Below are 15,667 nucleotides of genomic sequence, written 5' to 3'. Positions count from 1 at the left end.
TACAGGTAGTACAGATGGGCATTCATAGGCTAAGGTCAGATGTCAGTAGAGGAGGATTCTGCTTTCTGAAGGCTAGGGGAGAGAGGGAGAATATATGAAGGATGGAGAGTGAGATCAGGAGGCAATGAGGGAGGGGTCTACAGTTGGGATATAAGGTGAACAAATTAAAAATAAAAAATTAAAACAAATAAATGAGCTATCAACCCCCCCAAAGAATAATAATGAAGATATCTTCTATATCTGCCTTCTTAACATCATTCTAAGCTGCATTGATTTTTGGGCAGTATATTCCAAAAAGAAAATTAAGTATTTTTCTATAAAATGGTGGAATAAACCTTAAATCATTCAATGTTCCTGCTGGTATACATCCTTTTTTTCCTTCTGGGCATATATCTTAGTAGGGAAATACAAGTATCACTTTAAATCTCAGAATATATGTTAGATATTTTAAGATAAGGGGATGCCAATGGTAAAAAGTTATATCAACTTTGGGTCAGGTGGCAATAATGAGATATCAAGATGATTTAACTTATCAATATGTATGGCTTCTTCTGTTCTCAGTTCATCTTGAACAGCAAATACATTTAGAGAGGCTCAACATACCAATTTTACAGGTCAAATTTTCCAAATAAAACAAATTACTGAATTATTAATTGGAATGAAAATGGACTTAGAGTAACTGTTAAAGTCAACAGTTTGGAACAAAAAATGCTTTGAAATCAAAGAATTTAAAGTGGACTTGAAGTACAAAACACATGAAAAGGCAAACTGTTCAAAATAGCAGATGGAGCTGATAATCACACAGTATCTCAGTTTGATCGAAATTCCAGGTTGAGTATAATAATGCATTTTAAATTAAAGTTTATCTATTAAACATGGATCTTGAAACTCTATGTGCTAGATAAAGGAAAAATAGGGAGCAAGTATAATACAAATTGAAATGGTAATAGGTAGTTTAACATGCAAGCTCTGATATTTAAAACTAGCTTCACATTCTAAAAGAAACATTGGTCTCACACAAGTCAGAATTGTTTTAACAATGATGTGACCCTTATTTTGAAACAAGAACTGGAAAATCTACACCATCAAGCAGTAAGAGGAAGCTGAGAATATTTTTGTAATTTGGATGGAAAACAATGATCATCAACTAAGAAATTGAAACTTGCTGGGTACAGTGGCACAGGCCTGCAATCCCAGCACTTGGAGAAGCAGAGACAGGCAGATCTCTGTGAGTTCCAGGTCAAGACAGATATTTTAAATTGGTAATGACATTCAGAATTTTAGATGCACCAAGATAAGAAAGATGTTTTCTTCAAGGCTGCCAAATACAAAGAGCCAAAACACTAAGAATGTAACATTTATATAATCCCTGATTGTATCATGGATCTTCTTGCTATAGGTAGTTTATTGTATATATATGTAATAATATAAATGCATATGTAAAAAACAAAAATGTTTAATTAATAAAAAAGAAAAACAAATAACCCCAAAACAAACAAACAGAAAACCAAATGAGACCAGGAAAGCAAAGGTTACAGAGAGAATCCATGTCTATTAAAAAAAACAAAAACAAAAACAAAACCAACCAAATAAACAAAACTACCAACCAACCAACCAACATAAAACAAACAAACAAACAAAAAACAAAAATTAAACTTTTATTTCAGATGGTAACAAAACATAACATCTCAAGGACCATAGTAAATACAAAAACATGCAAAGGCTGCCCAACATTCAAAATCAATAATTTCCAGCAACAACAATTCTTATAATAGGTGAGCTCACAAACAAACTTTACAAGCCATATAATAAAACTTATTGCTATTAAGGATAAAGAATAAGTTGTAACAAATATTTAAATTCACACCTTATGGTAAAGTAATACTAGAAAAATTATAGAGGTAATAGAAAAATGTATAATTTTATAATGTGTGTTAGTTTGGTTATGTATACTGCCAGTATCAATTGAGTTTGGTAACTATTTTTCATACTTTAGAAAAAGACTTAAATTACAACATTCTATAGTAAACACACAACTTTTAAAAGCTGTGGTCAACATCTCATGCAGAAACCATTTGAAGTTAGAGGACATAGTTATATTCAGAAGGGTAAGCACTTGTTTCTCACTCAGAGAACAAACAAGAAGGAGAAATTAGACTCTCATCTGCATATACATTTTCTTTTATTTTTGTTGAATTTATAGTGCTGACAATTGAAACTATGGCCATCTGTGTGGTAAATAAATACACTCCAACTATGCTACACTCTCAACCCTCCACAGGGAGAGATGACTGGCACTGCAGCTTGTATGAAGGTTGATATGGAAACCTAGTGCATTAGAAACTTCCTGGAAATTATGAGGGTGAATTAGTGAGGACTCCTAGGCTCCTAGTAATAGAAACTATAGGAATCTGAACTGGCCATCTTCTCTAAACAGGAAAGGCATACAGTGGAAGGACTGGGACACCAACCCAGCCACAAAACCTTTAACAAACCAACTGTCCTGCCTGCAAGAAGTTCTGGAGTCATGATGGCTGATAGCTTGTGGGAGTGGACAACAAATGAGTGGTTTAAGTTGAGGCTCATACCTGACAGTGCCTGAATGGCTAGGAGTGAGATACTGGATAGCCCAGAAACCTAGTAAAGAGTCAAACATGAAGGAACAAAACAAAATTAATGAAATGATTCCTAATAATATTCTTCTATACTCATAGATTGATGCCTAACTCAATTGCCAACAGAGAGGCATTCTCAGTTGCTGATAGGAACGGGGGAGAGAGAGAGAGAGAGAGAGAGAGAGAGAGAGAGAGAGAGAGAGAGAGAGAGAGAGAGAGAGAGAGAGAGAGAGAGAGAGAGAGAGAGAGAGAGAGAGAGAGAGAGCGCAACAGCCAGACACGTAGCAGAGCTTGAGGAATTCTGCAGAAAATGGGAAGGAAGTACTATAGGAGTCAAAGGGGTCAAGGACACCACAAAAAATTGTCCACAGAATCAAATAAAAAGGGCTAATACAGGCTCCCAGTGATGAGGAGACAGAGAGCCTGTATAGGTCTTTACTTGATGTTCTCCCTATATATAATGTTTGTTTAGCTTGTTGTTCTTGTGGGGCTCCTAACAGTGGCAGTGGGAGTATTTATGACTCTTTGCCTGCTCTTGGGACCCTTTTCCTGATAATAGCTTGTCTTGTCCATCCTACATATGAGGGCTTGTGCCTAGTGTTATTGCATTTTATTATGCTGTGTTAAGCTAAAAGGAAACAAAGGAGAAGTGGAGGAAGGAGAGGGGTGTAGGGCGAAGAGGAGCTGGGAGAAGAGGAGGGATAGGAAACTGTGGTTGTTTGAGAGAGCAACAAGTAAAATTAAATTATAAAATTAACACCATCTGTTTAGTAAACGAGGATATTCAGAAAGGGCTAGATGTTTTGAATTTCTAGTTGAGAGTAATCAAGAATGTTTTTGAATGTGCCAACTTATGAAATATTAACTCTTCCAATGTCATTATTTTAGATAAGATAAATAAATAATGTCTGGGACCCATTAACACACTGGGCAAAGAGATGTAACATTCAAGAGAACAGAGGAATATCAAATGGCTGAGAAACACTTAAAGAAATGCTCAACCTCCTTAGTCATCAGGGAAATGCAAATCAAAACAACTCTGAGATTCCATCTTACACCCATCAGAAAGGCTAAGATCAAAAATTCAAGAGACACCACATGCTGGCGAGGATGTGAGGAGAGAGGAACACTCCTTCATTCCTGGTGGGAATGCAAACTAGTACAGCCACTTTGGAAATCTATCTGGTGCTATCTCAGAAAATTGGGAATAGGGCTTCCTCAAGACCCAGCTATTCCACTCCTTGGAATATACCCAGAAGATTCTCCAGCACACAACAAGAAAATTTGCTCAACCATGTTCATAGCAGCCTTATTCATAATAGCCAGAACATGGAAACAGCCTAAGTGTCCATCAGTAGAAGAATGGATAAAGAAACTGTGGTACATATACACTATGAAATACTACTCAGCTATTAAAAACAAGGAATTCCCGAAATTTGTGGATAAATGGATTGAGCTAGAAATGATCATAATGAGTGAGTTAACATAGAAGCAGAAAGACTTAAATGGTATATACTCACTTATATCTGCATACTAGCCCAAGGGGCATGTCCCACGAAAGCCTTCACTTACCAGGAAACTGGGACAGAGGGGAGGACATCCTATTGGGACTCTAACTGAGAGAAGCATGGGAGAATAGCAAAGTAGAACGATCCAGAGGGTCCTAGAAACCTACAAGTAGAACATTATGATAGGCAGATTTGGGCCCAGGGGTCCCTCTTAAACTAAGGCACCAGCCAAGGACAATACAGGCGGTAAACTTTAAACTCCTACCCAGATCTAGCCAATGTTCAGAACATTCTCCACAGTTTAGTAGAGAGTGGGATATGACTTTCTCAAGTACTCTGGTGCCTCACATTTCAACATGTCCCCTGGAGGGGGAGACCTGGTGGCACTCAGAGAAAGGACAGCAGGTGGCCAAGAAGAGACTTGATACCTATGAGCATATACAGGGGGAGGTAATCCTCCTCAGGAACAGTCATAGGGGAGGGGAATAATGGGAAAATGGGGGGGGAAGAATGGGAGGATACAAGGGATGGGATAAACATTGAGAGGTAACAAGAATAAATTAATAAAAAAATTTTAAAAAGGAATGTGATATAAAATATGAGAAAGAATCATCCAGAAATCATGTTAAATTCAGTATTTTAAGGCACCATGAATACCTTAAGATTCTTTTATTTTAGGGGATTGAAAATTCATACTGATAAAGGCAACTAATTTCTAATAAAGCACATGGAATCTACAGAGAACAAGACAGATCAATGAGGATAATTTATCAAGTGGCCACAAAATCAATACAGCAAACATATGTTGCCATTAACAAAAGGAAAAATAGGTATGTCTATTTTATGCAAATGATCTTAATATGCAGGGAGTTTCTTCTCATCCATGTGCTAACATTGAAAGATTGATACCAGAACTTAGAAGACAGTATGTGGTATCCAATATTAAAGTCTTAAATATTTTTGAATATATAAATTATGGTATATTGAGATTTAAATTTTATTATATCTTTAAAGCAAATGGTAAATAAAAAGATTTGGATCTAGATACAAATATTAAAATATCACTACAAAAATACCCAAACTAGACAGCTAGCAGAATTTGAAATGGTTGGTTTTGTTATTCGAAAACTAAAATTACTTAATGCTTACAATCAGTGAAGTGAGATTTAATCAAACAGATGGTAAATGTTCCAATTGTCATAATGAGGAGCTATAATTATAAAAACAGAAAATTATGAAAAGTGTCAAATTTATAGAATATAAAACTATTAATAATGTTTATGTATTCACTAAAAAATGTAAACACACATGCATGCAATTATAGATAAATGTGTTCATATGAAGAGATTTAATGCAAAAACACTTAAAAACTTAACCACAGACACCAGAAATTAGTGTAAATTGGATATATAGAGGAAATAATAAAGAAATGATACGAGAAAATTGAGAAACAATATTTAAAGTGGAGAAAAGACAATCTTCAAAAATGTAATAGAGAGACAATATAGAATGAAACAATATATCTGTTCTCATAAACATATCAGTTGACAAAGTAAAAATGAAAACCAATCTACACCCACATAAGATAAAGTAAAACTGCAGACCATGGCAGACAAAAAGAAAATTAAAAAGCACCAGACAAAGTGATGAAGTGACTACAATTTGACAGTAGACGTCTTAACAGATCAGAAGTACAAAGACACAGTAATAGTATTTTCAGTACTAGAAAAGTAAAACTACATAATTATATGCTCGAGTACCTATTATTCAATAGAAAAGAAAGATATTTTCAATCATGTAGAATGTGAAAGGAATTGCAACTGCACTCAATATGAGAGTTAATATGAAACTAAGCACAATGCAAAGAGAGGGTTAAAAACAAAAGGAATCACTGAAATGAAAAGGATAGTATTGGAAATCCTAAATGAACATTATGCTAAGTAACAATTATAAAACTATTTACTAACTGGGGAACAGTAAGCTATAAATAGACTTTCATACCATAGATGAAGTGAAAGCAAATTTATGTTATATTTTTATTTTTTACCATATTATTGATATAAAACTGTAGAACTGTCATGAAACTCCTGTAGCAACAACTTAGTGCACAGTAATTATACAAAAGAATATATAATTATGAATTTTTACTGGGAATATAGAAGCATAATTATGTATCTTCCTCAAATAAATTATGTACATATAATGCATATGTATATATTAAATGAGTTGTTAAGGAATAAAAATAGGACTAAATTGATAAGGAAACATAAATAGGAATAGTAAGGTTTGTTACAGATGAAAGGGAATAGAAGTATAATTTAATATATAATTTTTAACATTTTGCAATCAATATTAATTTAGATGATTCCTTGGCAAATACAGTTCTGACAAATGCAAGATTACCATCTAAATGAACAGCTCAAATAATAGTAATCAAATAATAGTGATTATATTCATAATTAAGAACATAAGAATCATTGTATTTAAATATAAAGAGAAAGTAATTTCTTGAGAACACTTTTTCTCTGCACAGAATAACCACATATATATTAGAATTTCCTGGAAATACTTCCAATGCCATTGTCTTTCATTCTCTTCTTAGTTTGTCTTATTTTCTATATCATTTATGCACTGCTAATAAAAAACTTTAGTGTACATAAAACATCAACAAATTTAGTAATTCTTTATATACAGCATTTTTTTAAATCAGCAATCTAATTTGTGTTTTGGAAGAGAAAAGAAAACAGTAGTTAATAAAAATAGTTTATACTTGATAATAGAAAACCTCAAAGATCGTATTCTATTTTTAGAAAGTATTAGGTCTGTTTGTGCTAAAGTAGGTAAAATTGTAGCTTTAATATTAAAAAACCCCCTCCCATTGTCCTCAATCCTTGCTTCCTGATGACCATAAGAAGGCACACCCATATAGCCTACCTAACAGATCCTGGACTGGCCATCTAAAGACCAGCAGAACTGGACCTTCCTACATGGGCTTCCAGACTACATACCCAGCTTCCCCAAGTCTATTAACCTAGCCTTGGGTTGATCAGAGCTTACAGTGATTAGAAAAGATAGACTTGGAGAACATCACCAGAAAGCAGCTGAAGAGAAGCCCAGCTAGGGGTATGCTGAGCCTTTGATACTGTCTGATTAGGCAGTTCGTAGCAGACTTTCAAAATACTAGATATAGAATTCTCAAGACAAGCTCCAAAATAGAAACATATTTTCATTCAAATTCCAGCTTATTCCTCTCATCAACATTATACACATCTGCACTGAAAAAGAAAAGGTGATGCAAATAAAAACAAAGAAGTAACTAAGAACTAACTCAGATGTGTTAGGGCCAGCACAGTACCATGAAAAACCCATAAAATATGTCCAACAAAAGTCACTGACCCTATAGTAATCATCCCCAGTGAGAAAAAGTTTTACAGAAAAAAGTCAAAATTATTATTATAATTGGACAAACAACTTAAAAAAGAAGAAGTTATTATTGGTCTTATACAGAGAGAAACTAGGTTGGATTCAAGGACATCTCTCTTTTCCTTTATCTTTCTTCTGTACGTAAGAAGATAAGAGATTAAATGAAAGAAAAAGGATACAGAAATATAGAGGGAGGATAGAACAAAAGGTAGATTCTGAATCTACTCCTCAACTCAAGGCCTTAATTGTTACTCACAAATAAGTTTATTTTTAATTCAATGGTATTGAATTTTGTATATTGATGCAAATCATGCAGATGTCAAATACTAGTCTAATTTTATCACAAGAATATATATCCTAGGTCTAACAGATAAATATGATTCTACAGATATATAAGGAAAAATAGTTAAATAATATCTTCAAAAGCCTCAGAGACCTACAGAATATAGCATTTAATGCTGTTTTTATTATTCTAAGGATTCTTTAATAAACAGACAAGTTAACTCCTGGCACCACCAACCCTCCCTCAAATAAGATAATGAGCATCCATAGTGTATATGTACCACAGTTTCTTTATCCACTCTTCTACTGAGGGACACTTAGGCTGTTTCCATGTTCTGGCTATTATGAATAAGGCTGCTATGAACATGGTTGAGCAAATTTTCTTGTTGTGTGCTGGAGCATCTTCTGGGTATATTCCAAGGAGTGGAATAGCTGGGTCTTGAGGAAGCCCTATTCCCAGTTTTCTGAGATAGCACCAGATAGATTTCCAAAGGTCAAAATATTCTCCACAGTTGAGTGGAGAGTGTGATATGACTTTCTCACGTACTATGGTGCCTCACATTTGACCATGTCCCCCGGAGGGGGAGACCTGGTGGCACTCAGAGGAAGGACAGCAGGTAGCCAAGAAGAGACTTGATACCCTATGAGAATATATAGGGGGAGGTAATCCCCCTTAGGAACAGTCATAGGGGAGGGGAATAATGGGAAAATTGGGGGGGGGCGAGGAATGGGAGGATACAAGGGATGGGATAAACATTGAGATGTAACAAGAATAAATTAATAAAAAAAGAAAAATAAATAAGAAAAAAAAAAAGATAAGGAGCATCAAAGAACCTCTTTATGGAAATGGTTTCAAATGTGGCAAACAAGCCACTGGGGAAAATGTCCTCTTTTCTGCCACAGACAGAATGCTGCTGAAAACTGGGCAAGTTTAGATGCAGGAAGAATTGATGGCTAAACTCTGCCAAGATAGCGTATGCAAGTCCTTATTAGTTCCTGCCTTGTAAATATGTCTGTCAGATACATTGGACTAGAAAGCTGAAGAAAATGCTCCAACATGATAGATATTGTTGGGTGACTGTTCAGGCAGTAAAGTGTCTCTGTCATTTTCTCATTTTGGAAGCTGCTAACCTGCATTTCCGGTTTACTCCAGTATTTAAGTTTTGCTCCTTTTCAAGTCTCTGATGGGGTTGAAGACCAGATAGTTTAGTTTTATAATTAAGCTTAGTTGGTTAGGGGTTAAGATGTTTTTAGTACAAGATAGATGTTTTACATTAATGGAGATGATATGATAGATATTGATTTTTGTTCAGAAACTTCAAAGGAACAAGATAGGAAAGATGTTTACTTCAAATTTGCCAAATAAAAATAGCCAAATCACTATGAATGTAACATTTATATAATTCCTAATTGTCTCATGGTTCTTCCTGCTATATGTAGTTTATTCTACTTATGTGTAAATAATATAAATGTATATGTTAAAAAGAAATATAATAACATATTTTAAAGACAAAATTAAAAAAACAAAATCCTTAACAAGTAATACATCTAAGAGAAGGTTAGTAACTAGAATATTCAAATAATTCAAAATGCTAAAATCCAAGAGATCACAAAACTCAATTACAAATTTGAGTGTGGGATTAAACAGTTTTTAAAAGAAGAATTACAAATGTCTGTGAAATATCTTCATTTTTAAATTTTATCATACTTAGTCATTAAGTAAATCTAAGTTCATCTTAATCCAATCAAAATTTCTTTCTTGTGAAAAACAAATGTCAGAAAATTCTGGTATAGGTATGGAGGAGGAAATTTTCACTCCTTGTTTGAGTACAAACTGCTTTAAATGCTAAGGATCTTGCATGAGGAAGAGTAAAACAGTCCTAGAACTCATGGAATCCAGTCCACTGGTTAGAACAACCATTATAGGTGTGCCTTGAGAGGGAGAGATCTGAGGACTACCTCTCCTGAAGAATTCATGATGTTATGGAGTATTGCTCTGCCTGTTGTCACCATATCCCTTATAATCTATGAATTGTATGAAAACTCTAAAATGAGGCTTCCGGTTCCTCACTGGGCAGTATCATTGACATTTACAATAATAGTGCTTGATCCTTTTCAATCATTGTTGCTGGGGCAGATGAATGATTTAGTTGCCACCCTTGGAAAGTACTTAGAAATGTAGATTGTTAGCAATGATCACCACTCTTAGAAAGAATTTGGGGGAGTAGATTGTTAGTAAAGTTAGGTTAAAGTTAGTGGCTCTGTTGTAGAAAATGTTAGGGAAAAATCTGAGTTCAGAAAACCACATTCCTAATGTTTGAGCTGGAGATTTTTCTAAGGCAGGAACAAGAAAATGACAACCCAACTAGCACTGGCTAGTGTGATTCTCTTGATGAAGCTGGGCTGATGAGAAAGGTGATGATTAATTCTTGCATAGATTTTTGCCATCAGCTTCTTGATATGATTTAATAAGAATTGTTAAAGAGTAGATGTGGATCCTAAGGATTTAATGTAGAGATGAATAATAGCTGTTTATATAAAAGTTTAGATTAGTGGTTCTTTTAAGATTTTTATAAGATGACTTTTAAAGAGAAATAATGAAATAAATGATTCTATCTTTGTAAATACAAACTGTAACCTGCCAGTAAAGAGACACTGGTTGAGAAAATTACCCTGCTTGCTTACACTTTGTTAATCTATAACAAATTGCTTAGTTACAAATGGATGCGGGATCTTGGGAATAATTTTTCACATTTGTTTTCATACATAATACATAAAATATTTGAATATGTGAGATAATTCAGGAACATGCTTTTCTATGTATACTGAATTTGTTCACTTAAAGAAAAATAAATATAACCACATTGTGAATTTTGTACTGCTTGAAATATATTGCTTGGATATATAAGTTGTGGAAGAAAAAAAAATAACCTTGTTGGAGCTTGCTTGTTGGAGTTTGCTCCATCCACCAAATGTGTGTGTGCATGTGTGTATGTGTGTGTGTGTGTTTATGTGCTAAATGTTTATATGTATTTGTTTATACATATATATATGCATATGTACATATGTGTATATGTGTAAATGTACATATATAAAATTATTTGTGCATGCTCTTGGAGCTTTGCAAAACTCACCCTATGTACACATGTACAAGTGTGCATGTGTTTGTCTGTGTGTTTATGATTTTTCTTCTCACTTTTTGTTTTGCCAGCCCCAAGGAGTTTTATGCTGTCCACAAGGAACACTTTGCTGGCTCCAGTGAATTAAGCTTTTTTCTCTCATAGAAAAGACTGCTCAGTAATTGAAAACTCTATGCCCTACCTTAGTTTACCTGTTATGTCAAAGTTAGTATTCAACACTTAACCACTTTGTAAATCAGTATGGAGTAACCTCCGAAAAACTCAGATTTGTCACATTTTCCAGTTCTACAGTTCTTGGACATATACCTAAAGAACACTAGAGCTTACTACAGAGATGCTTGTTGATTGCTGCAAGACACACCCACAACTGCAATAGTGGCATTAATGTGGAGAGAATAACCACTTTCATATTGGATTTAATGTCAATGCCACAAGACAGAATTTAGACCTAGAAATGTTAACAAGGCCAGGAATCAAAAACTCAGATGATAAACAGATAATGAAATGTGGTATATATATATACATTATGATATTACCCAGTTGTTACAATAAACAGAAGTATGAAACCCCTGGCAAATGGACAAAGAGAAATCATCTATTCCCCCACATTTGTGCATCTTCCCTTTTAATATTTACAATGCGTGTTTAAATTGGAGGACTTAAAGAAGTCATAAAGCCACTAAGGGAACATGAAACTGTATTTTAAGAGAGGAGAAATAGAATGTTTATGGTATAATATGTATTGGAGAGCAATGGAAAAATTAGTGTTAAATAAGGTGGGGATGGGAAACCAGGATACGATAAAGATGAGGAGGATTACCTAATATAATAGGCTTTTGAAAAGCAAAATGAAAACCAATTACTGAAGATATATACATGCAACAGTAAAATGGAGCTATCCTATGATGTGCTCAAAATGAGTTTTTCAGAAACTGTAGGTTAACAAATATACACCCCAGTATCAAAAATAGGTTTTATATTTTCACATTGTTAGTCTGTGGGTTCACACAGACCACCACACTCTGCAAGATATTCCCATTTCTCTCCCATGTCTTACAGAACATAATGGTAAGATTCTATTTAGGAAGACACCATATAGTTGAACCATAGAGAATGGTGAAATCAAGATGGTACTGACAGGAAAGCTTCATCCCTACTGTTAATCTTTCAGAGTGCTGAAGCTTCTATGCACATTAATTAGGAGAAAACCAATCTTAGTCTTGACCTCTGATTGGTGTAGCAAGACACACGCACAACTGCAATAGTGGCATTAAAGTGGAGAGAATGACCACTTTCATATTGGATTTAATGTCAATGCCACAAGACAGACGTTAGACCTAGAAATGTTAACAAGGCCAGGAATCCAAAACTAAGTAGTTCATAGGCATTTGGAAAGAACATTATGTTATTATTCTGATAAATATACATATCATTAACAGGACTTTTCTATAATTTTGCCATAGATTAGTGCATCTCTAAACAGTTACCTGAGAAGTTTATTTTTGGAGTAGATGTGGATTAATACGGAGACCTACAACTGGTCAAGGTATGCACAATAAAAAAAAATACAGAATACTCATATTTCAACCTTGAGCACATTGCCACAGGAGACAACTTCCTGAACAGAATACCAATAACTAAAGCTCTAAGGTCAACAATTAATAAATGGGACCTCAGGAAACTTAAAAGCAAGGCAAAGGCAAAGGGCTCTGTCAACACAACAAAACAACAGCCTACAGACTGGGAGAAGATCTTTACCAAGCCTACATCTGATAAAGGGCTAATATCCAAAATACATATAGAACTCAAGAAATCAAACACCACCAAACCAAATAACCCAATTTTAAAACGGGGTACAGAACTAAACAGAGAATTCTCAACAGAGGAATGTAATGGCTGAGGAATACTTAAAGAAATGCTCAATGTCCTTATTCATCAGGGAAATGATAATCAAAAGGATTCTGAACTTTTATCTTACACCTGTCAGAATGTTGAGATAAAAAACTCAAGTGACAGCACATGTTAACAAGGATGCAAAGAAAGAAGAAAACTCTTCCATTGCTGGTGGGAGTACAAACTTGTACAACCACTTTGGAAATCAATCTAGTGCTTTCTCAGAAAAATTGGAATAGCTCTACCTCAAGATCCAGCTATAATATTCCTGGGAATATACCCAAAATATGCTCTATCATGAAACAAGGTCATTTGCTCAACTATGTCCATGGCAGCCTTATTTTTAATAGCCAAAATCTGGAAACAACCTAGATGTCCCGCAACCAAAGAAAAGAAAAGAAACTGTGATACATTTACAAAATGGAATACTACCCAGCTATCAAAAACAGGGAAATCTTGAAATTTGCTGGCAAATGGATGGAACTAAAATAGATGATCCTGAGTTAGGTAACCCAGATTCAGAGAGACAATCATAGTATATACTCCCTTTATAAGTCGATATTAGTCTACCATAGATGTCCTCTGAAAGACTACAGCTGGCGGAGAAGAGCGATAGATACTAGGACTTGCAATTGGACTCTGAGCAAAGCTCTGTGAGTTGCATGGAAGAGGTGGGTTATGGAAGGAACAGGAGGGGTCAAGACCTCCATAAGTCGACCATCAAGCTTAATGGATCTGGACCCAGGAGAATCTGCACAAACTACTGCATCAATCAAGGACATTGCAAGCAGAGAGCTTAGACCCCCTGTTCGGATGCAGAAGACAGACGGATATTTCTCTGCGTGGTAGGGGAGTGGAGACTGCCTCTGATAAGAACTCTCGTGACTGTGACTTTATCACTGCCCCTTGGAGGGTGGCCTTTCTGGCACAAAGAGGAAGGAGATGCAGGCTATATTGATGAGACCTGATAAACTAAAGTCAGAAGTTGGGGTATCAGGACAGATGCTCGGACTCGCTGCTGGACTCCAGGAGGGGTTCTGAGAGTAGTATGGAAGAATTGGGTGATGGAAGGAAGCAGAGGGTTCAGGAGCCCAACAAGGAGACCATCAAGGCTAGTGGATCTGTACCCAGCGGGGCTTACAAAAACTGTTGCAAGGACAATGCATGCAGTAAACCTAGACCTGTGTTCAGATCTAGCCAACGGGCTACTCATTGTTCATGGTGTGGAGAAAACAGGGACTTAAACTAGTATGAACTTTGGTGCCTCTGATTAGATCACTTCCTCTTGGTGGAGATGCCTTGTGGGCACACAGAGGAACGGGAAGCAGGCTATCTGGATAAGATCTGATAGGCTATAGTCATATGGTGGGAGAGGACGTTGCATTTTGTCACAGGTCTAGGGGAGGGGAATAGGGCAGAAGAGGGAGAGAGGGTGGGAACAGGAAGTTAAGAGTGAGGGGATAACAACTGGATGTAATGTGACTGATTTATAATAAATTAAAAATTAAAAAAGAGAAATCTCTATAGTATATCCCTTTTTCCAAGGCTCAGTATCACTGTAGGAAATGAGGAAAAAGTCATTTAGTACCATAGGCAGTAAATGATTAAAAGGAAACTGTTTTGTGAACACATCAGGATTATTGCACATTAGTTGAGACACCATCCACAAGATGTATATAGAATCAAGTCAGACCAATCCTAGCCTTTTGTTGTCATTGGAGAGCAACAATAAGGAAGCCTCACCTTTAGTTGAGGTGGTATTGGCAATTTATGCTATTGAAAAAAGAAAGTCAAATTATTTTACTGTTACATTCCCTGATGTTTCTTTTTTTTTTATAAGTTTGTTTATTTTTATTTTTAAAAATATGTTTTATTAATTTATTTGTATTACATCTCAGGACTGGATTTAGCTCAGTGGTTACTTCAGCAACATTTCTGAACATCTGGCTACTTACATATCCCTGAGGTTTCTCATGCTGTACTAGATAGCATTGTCATCACTAAATTGACTCCATGGATTAAAAAACAAACAAACATGTGAAACTGGGATCAATTAGTATTGGATACAGGGAGAAATGAAGGAGAGGGTAGACTTTTTCAAATCTTGTTATATGCATGCTTGAAATTATCAACCAACAACCCCCCGAATTATTTTAAGGTGTATCTTACCAGTTAGAACTACCTGTGCTTTCACATTTCAAGAAGTGTAAAACTCTAACAAATATATTATTCTTCAACAATAATGGTGTGACTGAACCCTTTATTGTGTAAGTTCACAGAGATAATTCTGTCTGTAAATATTGAACTTAAAGTTGAACCTGAGTCTTGTTTTGGAAATCATACCCATTTGAAAGTTTTATGTCCTCTTTCAGTTTTGTAGTTTCAAAATAAAAATCACTGCTTATTTTTAATACAGTGGCAACTGTATTTGGTACTTGAATTCTTCCCCTACCTTCACACAAGTGCAATCCATAGAATAAGAAAAGTGGAAAAATAAAGCACGATCTGTGATCGTTAATAAATACAAAATGTCAAAAATGAGCTAGTTAGGCAATTTGCCTTATATAAAAGCCTACAGGGCACAGTGATGATTACCAATAATTATAAAAAACATACATTTTTACACAAACTGATTAAATAAGGGAATTAAATAAGTTTAAGCAATTTGGTATTAATTAATGCAAAGCTAATACTGACACATTTTGCAAACTAATAATACCAGTTAAAATATCATTGTTGTCTAAGTATTTTCAGACATATAGTTTACGTAATTTCTAACCTATAAAATACAAAAACACTATTTTTT

The 15,667-nt window shown here is 35.0% G+C and overlaps 1 protein-coding gene across 10 annotated transcripts in view; it reads right to left on the bottom strand.

Moving 5' to 3' along the window:
* The window catches only part of Dmd (dystrophin), a 2,465,896-nt gene that overhangs the window by 1,314,136 nt on the left and 1,136,093 nt on the right, over nucleotides 1-15,667 (bottom strand). The gene's annotated exons all lie outside the window — the stretch shown is intronic.

Source organism: Acomys russatus, chromosome X (assembly GCF_903995435.1).
Source record: "Acomys russatus chromosome X, mAcoRus1.1, whole genome shotgun sequence".
NCBI lineage: Eukaryota > Metazoa > Chordata > Mammalia > Rodentia > Muridae > Acomys > Acomys russatus.
The sequence above is the reverse complement of the archived record's forward strand: the minus strand, read 5'-3'. Positions and strand labels throughout refer to the sequence as shown.